Source organism: Daphnia pulicaria, chromosome 1, assembly GCF_021234035.1.
Source record: "Daphnia pulicaria isolate SC F1-1A chromosome 1, SC_F0-13Bv2, whole genome shotgun sequence".
Lineage (NCBI taxonomy): Eukaryota > Metazoa > Arthropoda > Branchiopoda > Diplostraca > Daphniidae > Daphnia > Daphnia pulicaria.
The window spans coordinates 15604840-15621773 of NC_060913.1; the positions used below are offsets into that span (position 1 = coordinate 15604840).

General features: G+C 39.0%; 2 long non-coding RNA genes across 2 annotated transcripts; both read right to left on the reverse strand.

The window, feature by feature from the left end:
* Positions 1-203: 203 nt before the first annotated feature.
* LOC124325969 lies at positions 204-1018 on the reverse strand. The gene is made up of 2 exons (XR_006915474.1): positions 674-1018; positions 204-609 (listed from the first exon to the last, which is right to left on the reverse strand). It is a non-coding gene; the product is annotated as an uncharacterized LOC124325969 (long non-coding RNA).
* An 880-nt stretch (positions 1019-1898) lies between these two features.
* On the reverse strand, positions 1899-3062 carry LOC124325947. The gene is made up of 2 exons (XR_006915463.1): positions 2428-3062; positions 1899-2341 (listed from the first exon to the last, which is right to left on the reverse strand). It is a non-coding gene; the product is annotated as an uncharacterized LOC124325947 (long non-coding RNA).
* Between the last annotated feature and the right edge of the window lie 13872 nt (positions 3063-16934).

Below are 16934 nucleotides of genomic sequence, written 5' to 3' on the forward strand. Positions count from 1 at the left end.
TCCGATTTTCCCGTTGATTTAGTCCGCTCGTGCACCGCGCGGAAGGACGACGACAAACTGGTGCGGTTGGCTGCTGAGGTTCGGATTGTTATCTTCTCAGAAATAACTTAATTGACTCTGATAAGAGAAATTTCTTAGATACACTTGCTGCGTTTTGATATCAGCACGTCACCAATCAATAAGAAAAGAACATTTAAGATGGCTGAACTATGGATCAAATGTATTGGCCAGCAATAAATAGTTTTGATACTGTCAAACATGACAACCAGATGAAAACTATAAAATCCCAATTCCTTTTTTTGTTATTGTTGAGGGAATCAATAGCATAATACATTTTTGTGTCCATATTTTCCGAACATGATTTTTGGCGTTTTCAAAGCCGCGGTTCTATATTTCGTTTGTATAGTTCAACTGCTTATCCGACTAAATTGAGACGACTGGGAATGTAACCACAAGTCTACCCTGCTTCATGCTCGGAAAACAATCCTCTGAAATCGCTAAACATGAAACAGTATCCATTTCCATGAGCAAAATGAGTGCATTGAAAATTGGCGTAGCAAATTCCTCCGCATTTCTCACCGGTACTGGGCATGTAACCGATGTTTTCACCTGAATAATAACAATTATAACATTTATTTACAGTCATTTTAACTTGTTATTACATAGGACTTACATTTAATGTTGTAGATTTAGAGACAGAAGATGATTGGCAAGTAGTTACAAAGTGCTGAGATGTTTCTTGGATGAATATTCGGATGGAAATGATTCCATTTTTTTACGGCGCAAGGAGACTGATGGACGAGTTTCTTTTCTTTTCCGCGCACGTGATTTTCACCTATTGGCTCTAATTGGCTGATAATTTATGCGTCTTGGCACAAAGACGAATGAGGTAGTATAGTCGCGTCTTTAGGGTTTTTCCAGGTCATTCCGCAGGGTTTTCACTGCGTGCTGGATGGTGCCGGGATTTTCGCCAAAATTTGCATGACCAGGTTGTGTCCACAATATTTAAAAAAACGAATTTGAGGTCCACATTTTGTTCATCTACCATCAAACCGGATACAATTACTAGTTTAGGTTTACTATTAAATATTATTGGCCTCATTACGCCAAGGAGAGAGAGAGCAGCACGAAAGACCTGACAGCACATTAGAACACAATTGTGAAAATAAAACCTGATGGCACTTCATCCAAAAATATCGTCAAATTTTGAAAGTTAGAAAAAGGAAATTGCAATAATATACTTGCGCGGGGAACCTCAGCAGGAACTGGGTTTTTCCCGAATGCCTTGCAGTAGATTTTCTATAAATCTCACAGTGGGACAACCAGGGACAAACCTTAGGCTTATTGAGCTCTCATTTTCATTTCTTATACAAAGAATTTCAATTTTTAATTATTAAGGAGGTCAATTAGGAAACACTCAAATGCGCTCAAAATGTGATAAAGTCTGCGACCCAACTATATAGGTATAGGCTGTATATATTAAAAACTGACTGAGGTAATAAAAGGGAAGGTGTTTGTGATCTGACCTGGGACCACAACATTTCGTTGCCTACTATACATTGACAGCACGAGCACATATCACTGAATCAATCAAGAAAAACGTAGGCTATTGCACGTGATATCTATATGACCTTCTGAATTTAATTAATCTTTCGTTATCGTGTTGAATTTGGATTACATATTCAACTGGCGTTTGCTGCGCCAGTCAACCCAAAATTCATTTTGGAATTTTAATTTTTGAAAACAGGAAAGTTATAGCGCTTAACAACGTAACAAAACTTTCAAAAATTGCTATGTGTTGAGCTATAATGTTGTTCCTATTTGGGTTCTCCAAACGATTTTTAAAGTGTCCACAACAATTTAGATCTGTAAAAATGATTACAAAGTCAGAGCTGCTGAGCATTTGTATGATGTGTATTATCAGAGTTGGAAGGTTGCATATATATCCACAATTATACAAATATTGCTCGGGTTAATTGAAACCAGAAGATTTTGATAGGACATACTTGGATTTTCTTATTTATTCCCCATTTTTAACTTGAATTCTGCAGTTGTTTCGGATAATCTCAGTCGGATAACAAATTCGGTCCAGTTCGGTTGCATGTAATCAAGTGATGAACTACTATTTCGGTTAGGGTGATTCTGCACCACACCTGTCGGGTGCACCGCAGTGAAGAGCAAAGAAAGGTCTGCAGCCACATCCTCCACCATCGCAACGCCAACGACAACAGTTGCCTTGGGATAAATCGCCATTTTCACAGCAGAAACATCCCTCGACGAGTCCACCGAACTCGCTGACAATTGCCAGCAGCACCAAAGACACCATCAAAATCATCAGAAGCTAAAAAGGTGCATATGCAGCAATATAAAACAAATAAACAAACATTGCAATAGAATAACTTTGGATTTGAGATAAATTGTTATTACCGATTTGGCCATTTTTTTCTGTAAGGAAGGCTAAACGAGTTCAGCTGTTCAATAAGTTGTGATAATATTGGCTGATTTTCGAGCCCTTTTTATACTAGATCCAAAACCACCTCCCCACTGGCTCTACAGCAGCATGGCTCCCCCTCTTCCTAGTTAGTCAGTAACACAAGTGCCGTAAACTGTGCCAAGCAGCATTGCAAACGGGTGCGCAAAAACTTGGGCTTTCAGCAGTGTCTTTTGCTGGGTTCTTCCTGGTCCCCAATCCGGGATTTCCCCGCAAAAACTAGTACTCCTGCTGGTATGCCTTGCGGCGAAGAAAGGTCTTTGATCTTCTAATATATAGATGTGTTTCTCCTTAAGAGATACATGGCAAAAACTGGTTGAAACTGATAATGAATAAAAGCTATTGGCTGTAACCATGGACACAAATACAATCTGGTCATGCCAATTTTGTGAAAAACCCGGCCCCACTGCGGAGAAAACCCTGCTGGAATAACCTGAAAAAAACATAGAAATGGACGCGATACAATCTCCTTATTCCTTTTCTCTTATATCTGTATATAGACGCATAAATTATATCAGCCCATAGCTCCAGAACGTGAAATTCACGTGCGCAGAAACGAAAAGAAAATCGTCGTCACTCAATCTCCTTTGCACCGTGTAAAAATGGAATCATTTTCATCCGAATGTTCAAACAAGAAACATCTCAACATCCACTTTTAATTTTTTGCCAATCATATTATCCTGCCTTATTGTCTGCAATAACATAAAATGTAAGTAATCAGACAATAAAGCTCTAACGATGCAATACAAGTTTCGTTTATTGCAGTTTATTTATATTTAACGATTTTATTGATTGTGAGAAGGTCTCGTCTTTTGTTTTGTCAAACCAAAAAACCCAGCGTCACCAGCACGCAGCGGGTAAAACCCTTCGGAATGACCTGGGAAAACCTATTCGTGACTACTACCTCTTCGTGTCACGACGCATACATTATCAGCCAATTAGCTCCAGAACGTGAAATTCCCGTGCGCGGAAACGAAAACAAACTATCGTCCATCAGTCGATGACGACCGTGTCCGCTGTTGACTGGTGGGCGACAACGGATTGAGTCGCTGGGACAGCAATTGTTATCATCTTATTAACGATTACGATTATATGATATACACTACTGATGTTGAGCGTTGCTCAGAACTTTGCATCGCTAATTCTGCATGTATTTACTTCTCTTATGGAGAAGACAATGGATTATCTGATGGAGATGAAAAATGTTACATGTATTACCATCCCAACGGAATCCCTAATGTCTACTCCCAGCAGGCACTAGAATGGATTTGTGGTTACATTATCAATCGTATCGGTTATGTCTCTCTTTCTTTCTCGCAATTCTCTCGCGCGAATGAAAAAACAAAGGGGCGGCTGCGGAAAAAAGGGGAATTCTACTTTTTCGTTTTTTTACTTAAAATTCAACTGAGATGATATAAATGAAAAAAATTGAAAATCAGACCTGATATAAAGCTAACACAGGCCGATTTTTTTAAAAAAGTTGCGTTTTCCTAGCCCTAGCCGTTCAACTGCAAAAAAAGGCCAAAGTGGCCTCATTTGGATAAGGTCCTCTCGGCATTCCAAAGACTTACAAGTTTTCCACAAAGAAAGTTTTCCACTTCAAAATTTGTACTTTTTACTACACACTTGCACTGTCGCCCCCATAGGCATTAGAAATTTCGACAAATTTTGAAGTGGAAAACTTTGAGGTATAGGGAAGGGTTCTCTGAGTTGGTTTGATTGTAAATCATTCTTTATATTCGTATAGAGTGAAGAATTTTGCATCTTTTGGCACAAAGAAAAAGATTTTAGCTTGATTTTTAGTATTTTTTGTAAATTTTTGAAAACGCCGTATTTAACACGGCGCATATGGGGGGAAAACGGGTGTACCTAATAAACTGAACGATACCGTAGCGCCGTGGGGGTTAATCCTACGACAACTTCATGTGTAGAAAAAATGTAGATCATCATTAGATCTACTCAGGGCCAAAAGGAAAAAAATCTAGCCCAAGCGGTTCAAGAGTTATTGCATTTTTCTAGGACACGTAGTGCCATAAGAATGCATTGAAAATAGGGGGGTGTACCTATAATAGTTTGGTGGGTACTGTATAATAGTGTTTGGATTTCTAATAGAAAAGGCAGAGACAACAGCATCAGCAAATCTTTATTTAATGCCAATTTAATAGATTGCTATGTGCATTGCGCATTGCTGGTTAAAATATCAGTATATTTCGTCGAAGCCAGCTGTCGAAAGGTAAATTATCAACGTCCTTCTTTTATTATTTGATGTTTAATTTTCTTGCTGGAATTTTGACAGTATATTATTTAAAAAAAACTGCGATTCAGTCTTTCCCTCAGTCGCTGTTGCTAATGAGTTGCGTAATAGCTTTGACCTTTCTCAGCCAAGAAGTTGACGCTACATTTTGTTTGCCGGAATCCCCAACCAAAATATTGGGTTTGATTATTGGCGGAAGTAATATCGAGTAATATAGGTTCATAATTTCATAGATTTTTATAACCCACTTTAAACAAATTTCTTGTTGTAGTTGTGGTTGCATGAACGTTTAGAGGGCATAAGGCGAAAATGGATAGCAGGGAACACCGTGTTGCGGTAAAGGAAAGTGCAACGCCCGGTGCTGTAACTGTCAGGACGGCTGTTGGTAATCAAAAAAAAATCATGTGCAATAATTGACGAAAGCAATTCAGTCAAAAATAAATTTCGTCGATGACAAGAGTGTCCGCTCGAATCTGCAGATTCCCATGGGAGGTAGGCGACAACGGTTTAATGATGAATTACTTGTACAGATGGACGCTTGCTGCTTAAGGCGCTGATGGGAGCCGGTCTGGCTTCCTAGAAAATCAAAGAAGAACAAAGGCCTCTTATAAAGTGTTTCAAGATGATAAAATACATCAAATGGATTAGTCGAAGGAAAAGCCACGAAGGACCGTCTGGAAAAATCCGCGGTCATCGTGCTCCTCTCTCTTCTTCCTGTTGCTGCTCAATGAGGCTAATATTAAACGGTTAACTAGTGAATTCATCCGATAGTGGTGGATGAACGAAATGTGGATCTTAATTTTGTTTACGTAAATGGACATAACAACCTGGTTATGCAAATTTTGGAGAAAATCCTGGCACCATCCAGCACACAGCGGGGCAAACCCTGCGGAATGACCTGGAAAAAACCTAGACACGCCTACTATCTCCTTTTTCCTCTTTGTGTCACGACGCATAAGTTATCAACCAATGCTGAGCTCCAAAAGGTGAAATTCCCATGTTCGGCATCATGTAAATATCTATTGGCATGTCTAATACATTTTGATTAGAGTTCAGAAATCTTAAATTCTTTTTTCTTATTAATTAATGTCGTAAAAGTTATTCCTCTATTTCAAAAATGCTGGTGTCAAAAGTTAACCCGAGACACTAACAAAATTATAACCAGCAGCAGATAAGTCAATTGGAGGAGATTATCTGCGGCCAAATGGAGTCGTCAGTAACCGCTGATTATTTGAACCTGAACGCGCTATACGAAAAACTGAACGAAAAAGAGGGAACGCAACTCGCAACTCCAACGGATTGTTGAGAGTTGTTGAGAGAAAAATCGAGAACTCAACCGAAGGAAAAGTCAACACGACCCTCATCTTTTCCTATGCGATTCTCAAAAAGAGATTTGGAGGAAGATTTACCTTTATGAACCCGATGAGTCAAGACATGCCAGCTGCTTTTTAGATACGTGAATTTTTTACTATGAGAACAGCTAAATTTGAATTTGCTACTCAATTTTTCGGGTTTGTAATTTGTATCGCAGGTTGTAGTATGGTTTACGGATTACCCGCCATCCTTTTTTTCCATAATGATTTTTGGTTCTCCCTTCTTAAAGTTTTCGATTTTTTAAAATAAAGAAATGGAAAAATACACCCAAAACTTGCAACACGTAAAACCGTAGTATAGTCACACAATAGGCGTAATTTCCCCGGAACGTAAATAAAAGAAACAAAGAAAGGGGGAGTAAGATAGTTACGACAAAGAATTTTAGTCCGTCCATTAAAAATTTTCACTTAGTCACTTTCAAGTTTCTACTCAAGACGGGCGTGTTCCAGAAGTCGTTTCTTTCGATTTCAGTGATTACAGCTGTGACCGTGTGAAATTGAATGTAACGTACGTATTATGACGGAAGTGTTTCAAGAATGGAATGTGAATTAATCGAAATTCATTTTGCAACGTCTGTGATTTGGCACAACATTCCCATTAAAGGAGTTCTCCAAATTGTCTGCAAGTCTTCATTCGCTTTCGCAGTGTGAATCACGGATAAGTACTTCTTCATTTATTATTAACTTGTATTACGTTGTTTAATGTGTTTCTCGTTTGAGGAAGGTTCAATTTAAAGCGCGTATTTAAAGTATCTATTATTCAAATAAGTGTAATCTTTACATTTAAAAATTAAGTTGCTGGTTATCATGGTTAAATCAGGGGAAATGTTTTTTGAATGATATCTGTTTGCTAATACCATCGATGTTCAGGATCGTTCTTGCAATAGTTATAAATGACGTAACCACTCTTGTCGCCAACACTGAAGCAGAAACCTTCAGCGCTGACAATTTGCCTTTTCTCGTTGTACGTCCAACGTTTCGAATTGCTGATTCCTGCACTGCACTCGACTAGAAGGTCGTACCAACCATTACCCGCCAAACATTTGCCGAAATTGTTGCGCAGCTGTCCGTGAACGAATTTCCTATTCTGTCCTGGGTGGTTACTCCACGGTCTGTGATGCCAATAATCTTCACTCTCGTACACACTCAAATAGCGTCTTGAAAATTCGTTGCGTAACGATCGACTTCCGTTACTAGCGTCCGTATGATTCTTATGCGCGGCGTCCTCGCAGTCCAAGTCCCAATCGTACCACAAAAATGGAGGCGTGAAATCACATTTGTCTAGAACTGCGTACATTACGTCGTCGTCTTTGCTACCCACAAAAGTTAAACACAAATCATTATAGAGTCTAGCTTTCAGAGGATTGATGCTATAAGTGACGATTTGGAGACCAGTACGGCGCCATGTCTGCCTCATCCTGTTGTACAAAGTCGAAGAAAAGTTGCAACTTGTCTGAAAAATGAACGAAGACATTGATGAAACTGTCAGGCATTTCCCAAAGTCGTATATTAATTGTTTGTTGGTAAATTGCCATCTCTGTCCGGAATTGTTCCTCCATTGCCGGTCTAAAATGATGTAAGCGCCGTCTTGGCTCGAGTCTCCCTGCACCGATAGATATAAGCTTGGCCGAATTCGTTGCGCAACAGGCCGAACGTTTCCGCGTCTTGATTTTCACAGCTCTCGTAATTTTCCAATTCGTCGAACGTTGACGTTGACATGGAAGAATTCCAAGCGGATGATGAGTTGACAGGTACGACAATCACTAAAGGATCGATGCACCAGCCAGTTTTCCCGTAGTTGTCGAATTCGTCGCTTTTCCATCTCCATTGTGTTCCATTTGAGCCGACGATAGTCACAATTTCATCAAATTCTTCTTCGGTAGATGTGCAATGGGTCTCGACGACCAGCGTCTCCACAACGAATCGCTTGCGCACCGGTGTCAGAAACAGATGCAAATTTTTGTGAATCATCAATAGACGTTTATCCCATCGTAGACGATATCCTTGGGCCCACTGCATGATCGTTGTCATTCCGTATTGCGCGGATGTATGGATGGGTATGTGGAATTTTTCCAAGTTAAAATCGCCAAATTTGATCAGGTCAATAGCCGATGGATCGACGGAGATGGCGGCCACAAAAGTGCCGTGAACGGAGACGGTATGAAACTTGCCCGAGTGAGTGAAATAAACTTTATTTACGGATAGAAATTCTAGATGAGAGCTTCCGGCCGTGGTTTGAATATCCGGCAGTAATACAACGATCCACTTTTTGGTGTCGTACTTGTCCTCGAGGAATTCGAGCAGAGATTTGGCCAATTCTTTTTGATTACGGGATATAGATGTTATACCAATGAAAAAGTAGTAGATGCCAAAAAATCGTGCGCAGTTTACGCCGATGCGCACCACAGCGGCAGATAGCATAACTAAACTTTTTATTACGCTTGACACTTGGCGTACTTCAAGTACGTCCAGTCTCTTTGTCAGTTTAGTTGTTGACGTCATGATGAACTTCTTGAAATGCGAACTGCACATTTTGATCAGTCAATGTATACTGCTCTACGTTTAAGTGTTGAGAAATATTAGATTCACCTGTCCGATTCCGACACGTTCCTTATTCGTTGGTATTCGCCACGAACCCAAATAAGTCCTGTCATAACGACACTCACAATAGGCCTGATTTTCTTGTGCAAAGTCCGACCGTGACATTGAAATTATTTACACAGTTAGTATATTTTATATCGTGTTATATTGCTAAATACTTACTCCGGTAGCTTCTCGCAAGACGGCCATAATATCCGGGTTGAAAACATTTTTGCCTAGAAGTCCCCCGACTATGGCAGTGAGACTCTGCGATAACTGGGCTGCTTCGTCCGTGAAAATATTTCGGTTTTGCTCGTCCGGATGTTCCAGGTGTTGATGCAAAGCCAACAAACAGTTTTTGATTTTCTCTTCGTGTTGAGAGTAGCCGACAGATAATCCCAGCGTTTGAATTTCTCGATTGATGGATTGCAGTTCCTCTTTTTGTTCTTTTAATTCCTTTTCAATCCGCTGGAAATGAGCTATTATCTCCCTGTGCTCTTTATTGGTTTTGATTCTTATAAAGGATTTCATGAAGTTATCATTTCAGTTAATTTTATCGCAATTTCCATTCCTTTAATTACTGTTGCAGTTTCCACGACCTACCGTTTGCTTCTCGCAGTATTCGCTTCCGTCGAGGATGCGAAGTCATCGTGGCTCACAGGAAACACCTCACTGTTTGGATTTGTCACCAACGATGTTGAGGTAAAAGCCACAACGGTGATCCATACTTGTAAAACTATGAGCGATACACATGTAAACACTCCACGTCTGGACATATTCCACATGCAGATCAGTAATAGCCGACCCAAAGAACTCAAATTTTTTCAATTTGTTCTGTCCGTTTGTAAAAGAAATCGAATTTGAAGGACTTGTTTTTTCATAACTTCACTATTGAGCTTGCTTCTAGACTATTTATGCAGACTAGATTGATTATCATGTATAATTCGATTGGGATCGGCCGACAGTCGCGCGTATTTTCCCACAGTTCACACTGAAACGATTGAGTTTCAGTGATAACCTCTTCGTCCGTCACGCGCTACAACTCTCAGACATTCAACGGTTAAATATATTGTAACAAAATAGGGACAAAAAGTTCTTGGAATTCAATTTTTTCAGTAACGACACTGTGGTATAAAATTTTTACACTGATCGAAGCTAGATTTGTTTTCAAATGCAGTTTTAAATTTCGCGGTTGTTCAATATTCGTTGTCAATCAATCTGTCTTCGTAACGATTTCTCAGCTAATGTGTTTATTTCAAGGTGTCAGAAATTTAAAGTCAATTGGTAATGACGTATAGTTTCTTATCTTGATTTTATTTCAATAATACCACCACCGATATTCTGAGGAATCTTTACAATAGGTGTACAACACATAACCTTCCTTATTGCAAGCGGCCAAGCAGTATCCTTCAGCGCTAATGATTTGTCGTTTGTCGTTATAGATCCAACGTTTATTATTTGTTTTGTCACCATCACAATCGACCTGTTGGACGTACCAACCTATTCCAGCCAAGCATTTTCCAAAACAATTTATAAGTGCTCCATCGACGAATGTCCAGCTCTTTCCCGGCGAATTGTTCCACGGTTTGTCAAAAACGTATTCCTCGTCGCTGTAAACGCTCAGATATCGACTAGAGAACTCGTTACGTAAAGATCGGCTTCCGTTGACGGAAGGAGGAACTATTGCGTCCTCGCAGGACGTATCCCAATCAGCCCAGAGAAACGAAGGAGTCGAATCGCAATAACTCTGAACAACTGCCATAGTTCCGCCAGATGTTACACCATCATAGTCTAAGCACATATTAAATCAGTTGACGATTTGCAGGTCATTGCGGTGCCAGATCTGCCCAACCCAATCTCGACGACAGTCATACTGGTAGAGTAAAGAAGATCCTCTAGTCCAATCCGTCAAACATTTCCCGTGACCGTTCATCAGTTGGTTGTCAACGAATCGCCATCTCTGTCCAGAGTTGTTTCTCCATTTGACATCCAAAATTATGGGTAAACCTTCTTGCCTCGTATCGCCAAGGATGGAGAGATAAGCCTGACTGAACTCGTTGCGAAGAAGGCCGGAATCCTTGCCGAGTTTGTAATCGCACATTAACTTATCACTAGTCGCTGGAATCGAAGACTTCGCTGTTGGTTTTACAGGTACGACCATCACCAAGTGGCACCAATTTAAATCATCAGAAAATTGCGTGTATTCCGTTCCACCGGAAGCGACAACAATAACTTTCGCTGGATCGACTTTGATGACTAAAGTTTCTATGTCCGCTCGACTCTTGACTCCTAGTGGCAACAAGATTCGGTTGTGATGTTCATGGATTTCTTTGACGTTGACGTAATATTTGGAAATTTAAAATAACAAGTTGGAGAAAGTGCGGATGGGAATGTTGAATTTTACCAAAAAAGTGTTGATTGATCGTGAAAATTTTGTCAAATCGCTTAGTGTGTCGTATTTGTCCTCTAGGCATTAGAGAATCTGCAACATCTTTTTGATCGCAGGGCGTTTGAGTTTTTATGATGTTGCGCATCTCTTCCATGACGTTTTTCTCATTCACTTGGTACTCGATGGCCATGTCGTCCAGTCGTTGGTACTCTCCGCATATCCAAAGGCCAGTCATAACTATGCTCATTATGGATTTGATTTTCTTGTGCAATCGTCGACCATGGCACTGCCCCCCAAATGAATCGTCAAAATGAACAAGGAATGAATTGATTTAACCCAATTTCTTATCTGCCTTCTACTTACTCCTATAAAGTCTTGCATGATGGCCATAATATCTGAATTGAAAGCGTTTTGTCCCAGCAGCCCGTCGACTATGACGCCGATATATTGTTGGTCAAATGGGCGCGGCAAATGGGCGCTTCTTCTTTGGTTTGCTTCAGATCGGCTCCCATCAGCGCCTTAACAAACCAGCAGCGTCCAGCTGGAATGTCGTCAATCAGCGGCAGTTCGCAGTTCCCTGCGATCCAATTTCGCACTGTCCTTTTATTATAAATAATATTTATAATAATAGGTAGCACACAGACTCTGTTTCAGGTCTGTTACAGACGAGGGGTTGTCAACTCAAAAAAATCCTCGTACACCCTCGGATTTTTTCAAAAAAATCCCTAAAAAATCCCAAAAATCAAAAAAATCAAAAAATCAAAAAAATCCCAAAAATCCCAAAATTCCAAGAATTTTGGTTTAATAAATCGACAAAATTTTACAAGAATCGATTTTTTTCGTTATCGATATTGGATGTCTTGTGATTGTACCTACCCCCTAGGTAAACATTTTGTTACCCCCAATGCATATCTATGTTCTGAACTCAATGCTCATGGGTTAATTATGTTAATAGTCAGGCTAGGAAAAGACAACACACCACAGCTGTTCAAACCTTGGTTTTTTTCTAGTCAGCCATGCGAGTCATATTTCAAGGCTTGTCGCTCTTTTTCACCGGTTGGGAGCACCCAATTGACGTTTACATTGCTCGATTTTTTAATTCACCGATGTAGGAAGGCTGATGCCCACATTCGTTTAACATCCCTCGGTTCAGCTGATAACATTGTGTATCCGAGGCATATTAAAAACCAAGAACGTTATGGCAGCCTGTCGGAGGAAACATACCTGTGCGACACACTTCCTTCTTTGGATGAAATTAAAAATACGATGGAAAAGGCTAGGGTCGACGCCAAAATGGAATTGGAAGCACTGGGGGTTTGTTTAGGCGACTCAGATGACAAAATTTTCAATTTTGACGCGCGTTTAGCCTTTAAATTAAGCGAGTCGTTGGAAGCGCCAGCCCCTACTGATGATGACGCTTTTGAATTTGATGAATGTGAAGAAGTTGCTTGCGAAGGAGAGGATACTTTTAATTTCATTGATTCCTATGAAAAGAGTTTATTGAAATCAATTGAAGGCGCGCAGCTTACAGATTACAGTTCCTTGTTAGAAAGCAGACTGATAAAATATTGCGAAAAGGAAAAGCCAGTTCGTGATACTGACCAAGAGATTTTGTCTAGTCCTTTTATCGTAATAACAAGAGAAGATGGGGCCGTAGTAACTTTTAAAAAGCAGACAATAGTATGGCTTTGTGAAAATGGAGTTAAAAAACAGAGTAACGATCGCCTCAAAAGAGTTACTCAGAGCTCAAATTTCTTACTTGCACAAAAATTGATTATAAATTTTCCGGAAAAAGGAAAATTCGTATTGGGGATTGGTGTATGTTTAAGAGTGATGTAACTGGTAAAGGTAAAAAAAAGAAACAAAGAGTTTTGGTGGGACGTGTACTTTCTTTTATGTTGATGTCCGGGGGGAAAAATGAGATGAAGCAAATCATTTATAACTGGGACGGAGAGAAAAATGTGGGTGCTCAATGTGATTGGTATTGTTTTGATCATGTCAACCAGCAATTAACAGGAAGACTTATCGAGCAGCCAATGTTTGCGCACGGGTATCATTGCTGTAGTAATTATATATGTAGTTTGCCTCCCCCTGTGATAAATAATGAGTCCCAACTTTTGTTTTCTTCCGATATCAGTGTTATGGAAATGAAAAACTTAATAAAAGGATTCTGTCTTTAACTTGTTTATTACATAATTTAAAAAAATTTTGCAAAATATCTTAAAAATCCTGAAAAATCACGAAAATCTTTAAAAAGTCGAAAAAATCTTAAGAAAATCTAAAAATCCCCCAAAAAATCCAAAAAATCGTAGAAAATCTGAAAAAATCAAAAAATCTGAAAAAATCTGAAAAATCTGAAAAAATCTGAAAAAATCCAAAAAATCTGAAAAATTGATTTTTGGATTTAAGATCCGTACACCTTCGGATCGAGTTGACAACCCCTCGGTTACAGATCTGTTTTTGAGAGTCTGTAAATTGTTTGGAGTGAAACACTTTTACAGACTGACATACAGGTCTGTGACAGATCCGTAAAACGGGATCACCATTTACAGACCAAAAACAGATTTTCAAGAAAAAAAAGTTTTGCCACTCTCTGGTATTGAACCATCGTCCTGTGAGTTCGCAAGCCAGTACGCTAACCACTACACCATAATTCGATATTGAATTGTAGATATATTTCATAATGATCTATATTTCACAGTTGTACACTTGTACATTCAACAAACAGTCTGACATGTCTCTCTCACGAAACTGATTGCTACATATGACTACCACTGGTCTCCTCCGATAGTAACAAGACCAAGATTGGCCCCACACCAATTACAAGTCTTTATTATACCTATTTAGGTATAATAATACTTCTCCGTCCGGTGGATAAACAACTATTGTTGTTATTTGAGTAGGCCTACTGAACTAAATTCATAGCCATTAGCTGCATTGACTATTAGAGTGTAACTTCTTACTGCATGGTATTGCAGTGATATTACACATATAAGAAAACGTTTAATTCAGTTTTCCATTGGGATCCAAACATGTACCATACTTGGGATACAGACACAGATACGATGATTACTGACTTATAGGTGTTACAAGGGAAATACAGACCCGTACATACCTGGGGCACAAACACAGAAAAGATTATCACTGAACTAAGTTTTACAAAGAAAATACAGACCTGTACCATACCTGGGGTACAGACTCAGAACAGATTATTACTGACTTATGTCTTACAAGGGAAATACAGACCCTTACCAGACCTGGAGTACAGACACAGAACAGAAACATATTGTACTCGGTAATACAGAGTTAAAAATGCATGTGACATACCTGTATTACAGAAGAAAAACAGAATGTCTTTCTACAGAGTAAAAACAGACAAGTGACAAACATGGGAAACAGAGCTAAATCAGAAACAATTTTCTCAAGTAAAAAACAGATCTGTAACAGGTCTGTAGTACAGTTAAAAACCAGATTTATGTATTACAGAAATATAACAGATCTGTTCCAGATCTGTGAAACAAACTTTTACCAAATCCTGTAAAACAGAGCAATTCCAGACAAATTTCCTGTAAAACAGAGATGTAACAAGCCTGATACGGATCTGTTTCACAAGTATGTGAAACAGATCGGTTACAGGAGTCTGTAACAGCTCTGTGTGCTACCTGGGATGAATCCTCATTATGAATTCGAATTTTCAAATAACTAAACGACGATGACGATAAAAGGGATGTGGCCAATGTCAACCGCACCCCTTCCCCGCAAAAAGAAACGAAGATAATGATACAAATTTAATGCCTCGTCCGTTCCTATTTAACGATATAGCAATTTGAAATAACCACAGTCGTCTTTAAAATATATCAAATTATCAACACACGGAAATCGTTAACCGCATTCATCCCATTGTTTGTGCATTTGACAGAATGCTTATTGGTACTCTCTAAGAAACGCTGTGTTCTAAAAGGAAACTAATGTTTTGTTTTATCTAAACATGACTTGTTTGTCACCTCCTCCGACACACGATGTTTAGAAATTTTTTTCGAAATAAAAATGATTCCCCCCAACCAAACACATTTGTTTTCTTTTTGTTTTTAACCTAACCGCCCCGAAAGAACCCCAGGCTATGCTGGAAGCCATGGCCTTGTTATCCCTCCCCTTATTTGCATATTTCTCGAAATTCTTACAAAATTTTATCTACATAAATAAATGAATTAACTTTAAAGTTGAATACCTTAATTTGCAGCTAATGCATTTATACTTAATTTGGTAAAAATCTAATCCTCTGCATCCTCTTTATATTCATTTTATTAGATAAAAAAAAATTCATTGAGGGGACAATTCCAAACATAGTTTCAAGAAAGCCATAAACAACTTTTTCAAATAACTACGATTCAAGAGATTAAGTACTTTAAGTCCCAAAAGTACTATCAGTCAACATACTTTAATACAATTAGTGTAAAAAAAGATTTTCATTAGGTACTGTTTCTTTCGTATGCTATATGTATGCGTATTGCCTAAACATACGTAACGTGCATAGGCACGGTGCGTGAAATGGCCTATACATCTAGTTTGTCCGTCGATATAGTTGACTAAGCATATCTATGCATCGAGTGTGTCGCCAAATGGCTCACATAATGTTTTTTAATTCATTTGTGTGGTGTGTGTGATGGGTGCTACGAAGCGAATTGGAAGTGATGTTTGGATATTCGGAAAAATTTTCAATGGTCCCAACGCCCATCGTCTAATATGCCATGATTGTGAAGGATTCTATATATATCTAGAATGGCACAGTGGATCAGCATCGAACTGGGACCCGGGAGTCCCGAGTGGGAGTCCCGAGTTCAATACCCATCGCAGCCATATCAAACGAATGGCATGGGCTTTTTATTAAATATGTTGAATAATTATTCTACCGCCCCTGTGTGAAATTTGGACAAGCCGTTGATAATTTTCTGCTAGGATGTATTCAAACTAAAGATAAGGTTTGCAATAAACTTGATTATCAAACCAATTCACGCGATATATACTTATTTCATTTGTTGATGTTTCAAAATGTTTGTTTTTTCCATCCCGCCAAAGAGATGCAAAAAGTTAACATTTTCACCTTTTCTTAACGCAATGTTTAGTTAAATCATGTGTCGTTTAATGAGGGGCGTTTATTAGGTTTAATGTCAAAAGTGGCGCGAAGGTAAAAATGAGAAAAAGAAATTTACTCCATTTTTTAAACTTTGTGTTTCCGTTTTGAAAACATAGAATTTAGAATATTTTCAAAGCATGGTCATGTTTCCCTTTTTCAACACAGCGTTTCTTAGAGAGTAGCTATACTACAAAATTTGTTGTCAACCCAAAACCCTAGCAATAATTTCACGATAATTAAGCATCCACTCTGAGGACTTTGATTAATTTGTTGAATATACGGTTGAATATATTCAAGAATACTAAAATTCAGGGTTTTGATGCAAAGTCCTCCACATATTAACCGGATGCAGGTGTACAACTTTTCCGTCTTGTCCGATTTTCCTGTTGATTTCGTCCGCTCGTGCGCACTCGTGCACCGGAAGGACGGCGACAATCGGCGCGGCGTTGTTTGCTGATGCTGCTGGTTCGGATTGTTATTATATCTGAGAAATAACTGACACTGTTAAAAATGGTTCCCGATTTCTGGGGGTTCGCCTTGCAAAAAAGAGGTAACTAACCCCTAAAATTGGTTTCCTTTCTGTCGGTTTAACCGGGTTTAACCCCCCAAAGGTATAAATTATCCGCCTCTTTCTATCAACTGCACTCTTAAAACAGTAAAACTTTGGCAGAAACTTAATATCCCACCAAATCCCTATCACTTAAAAAAACGGC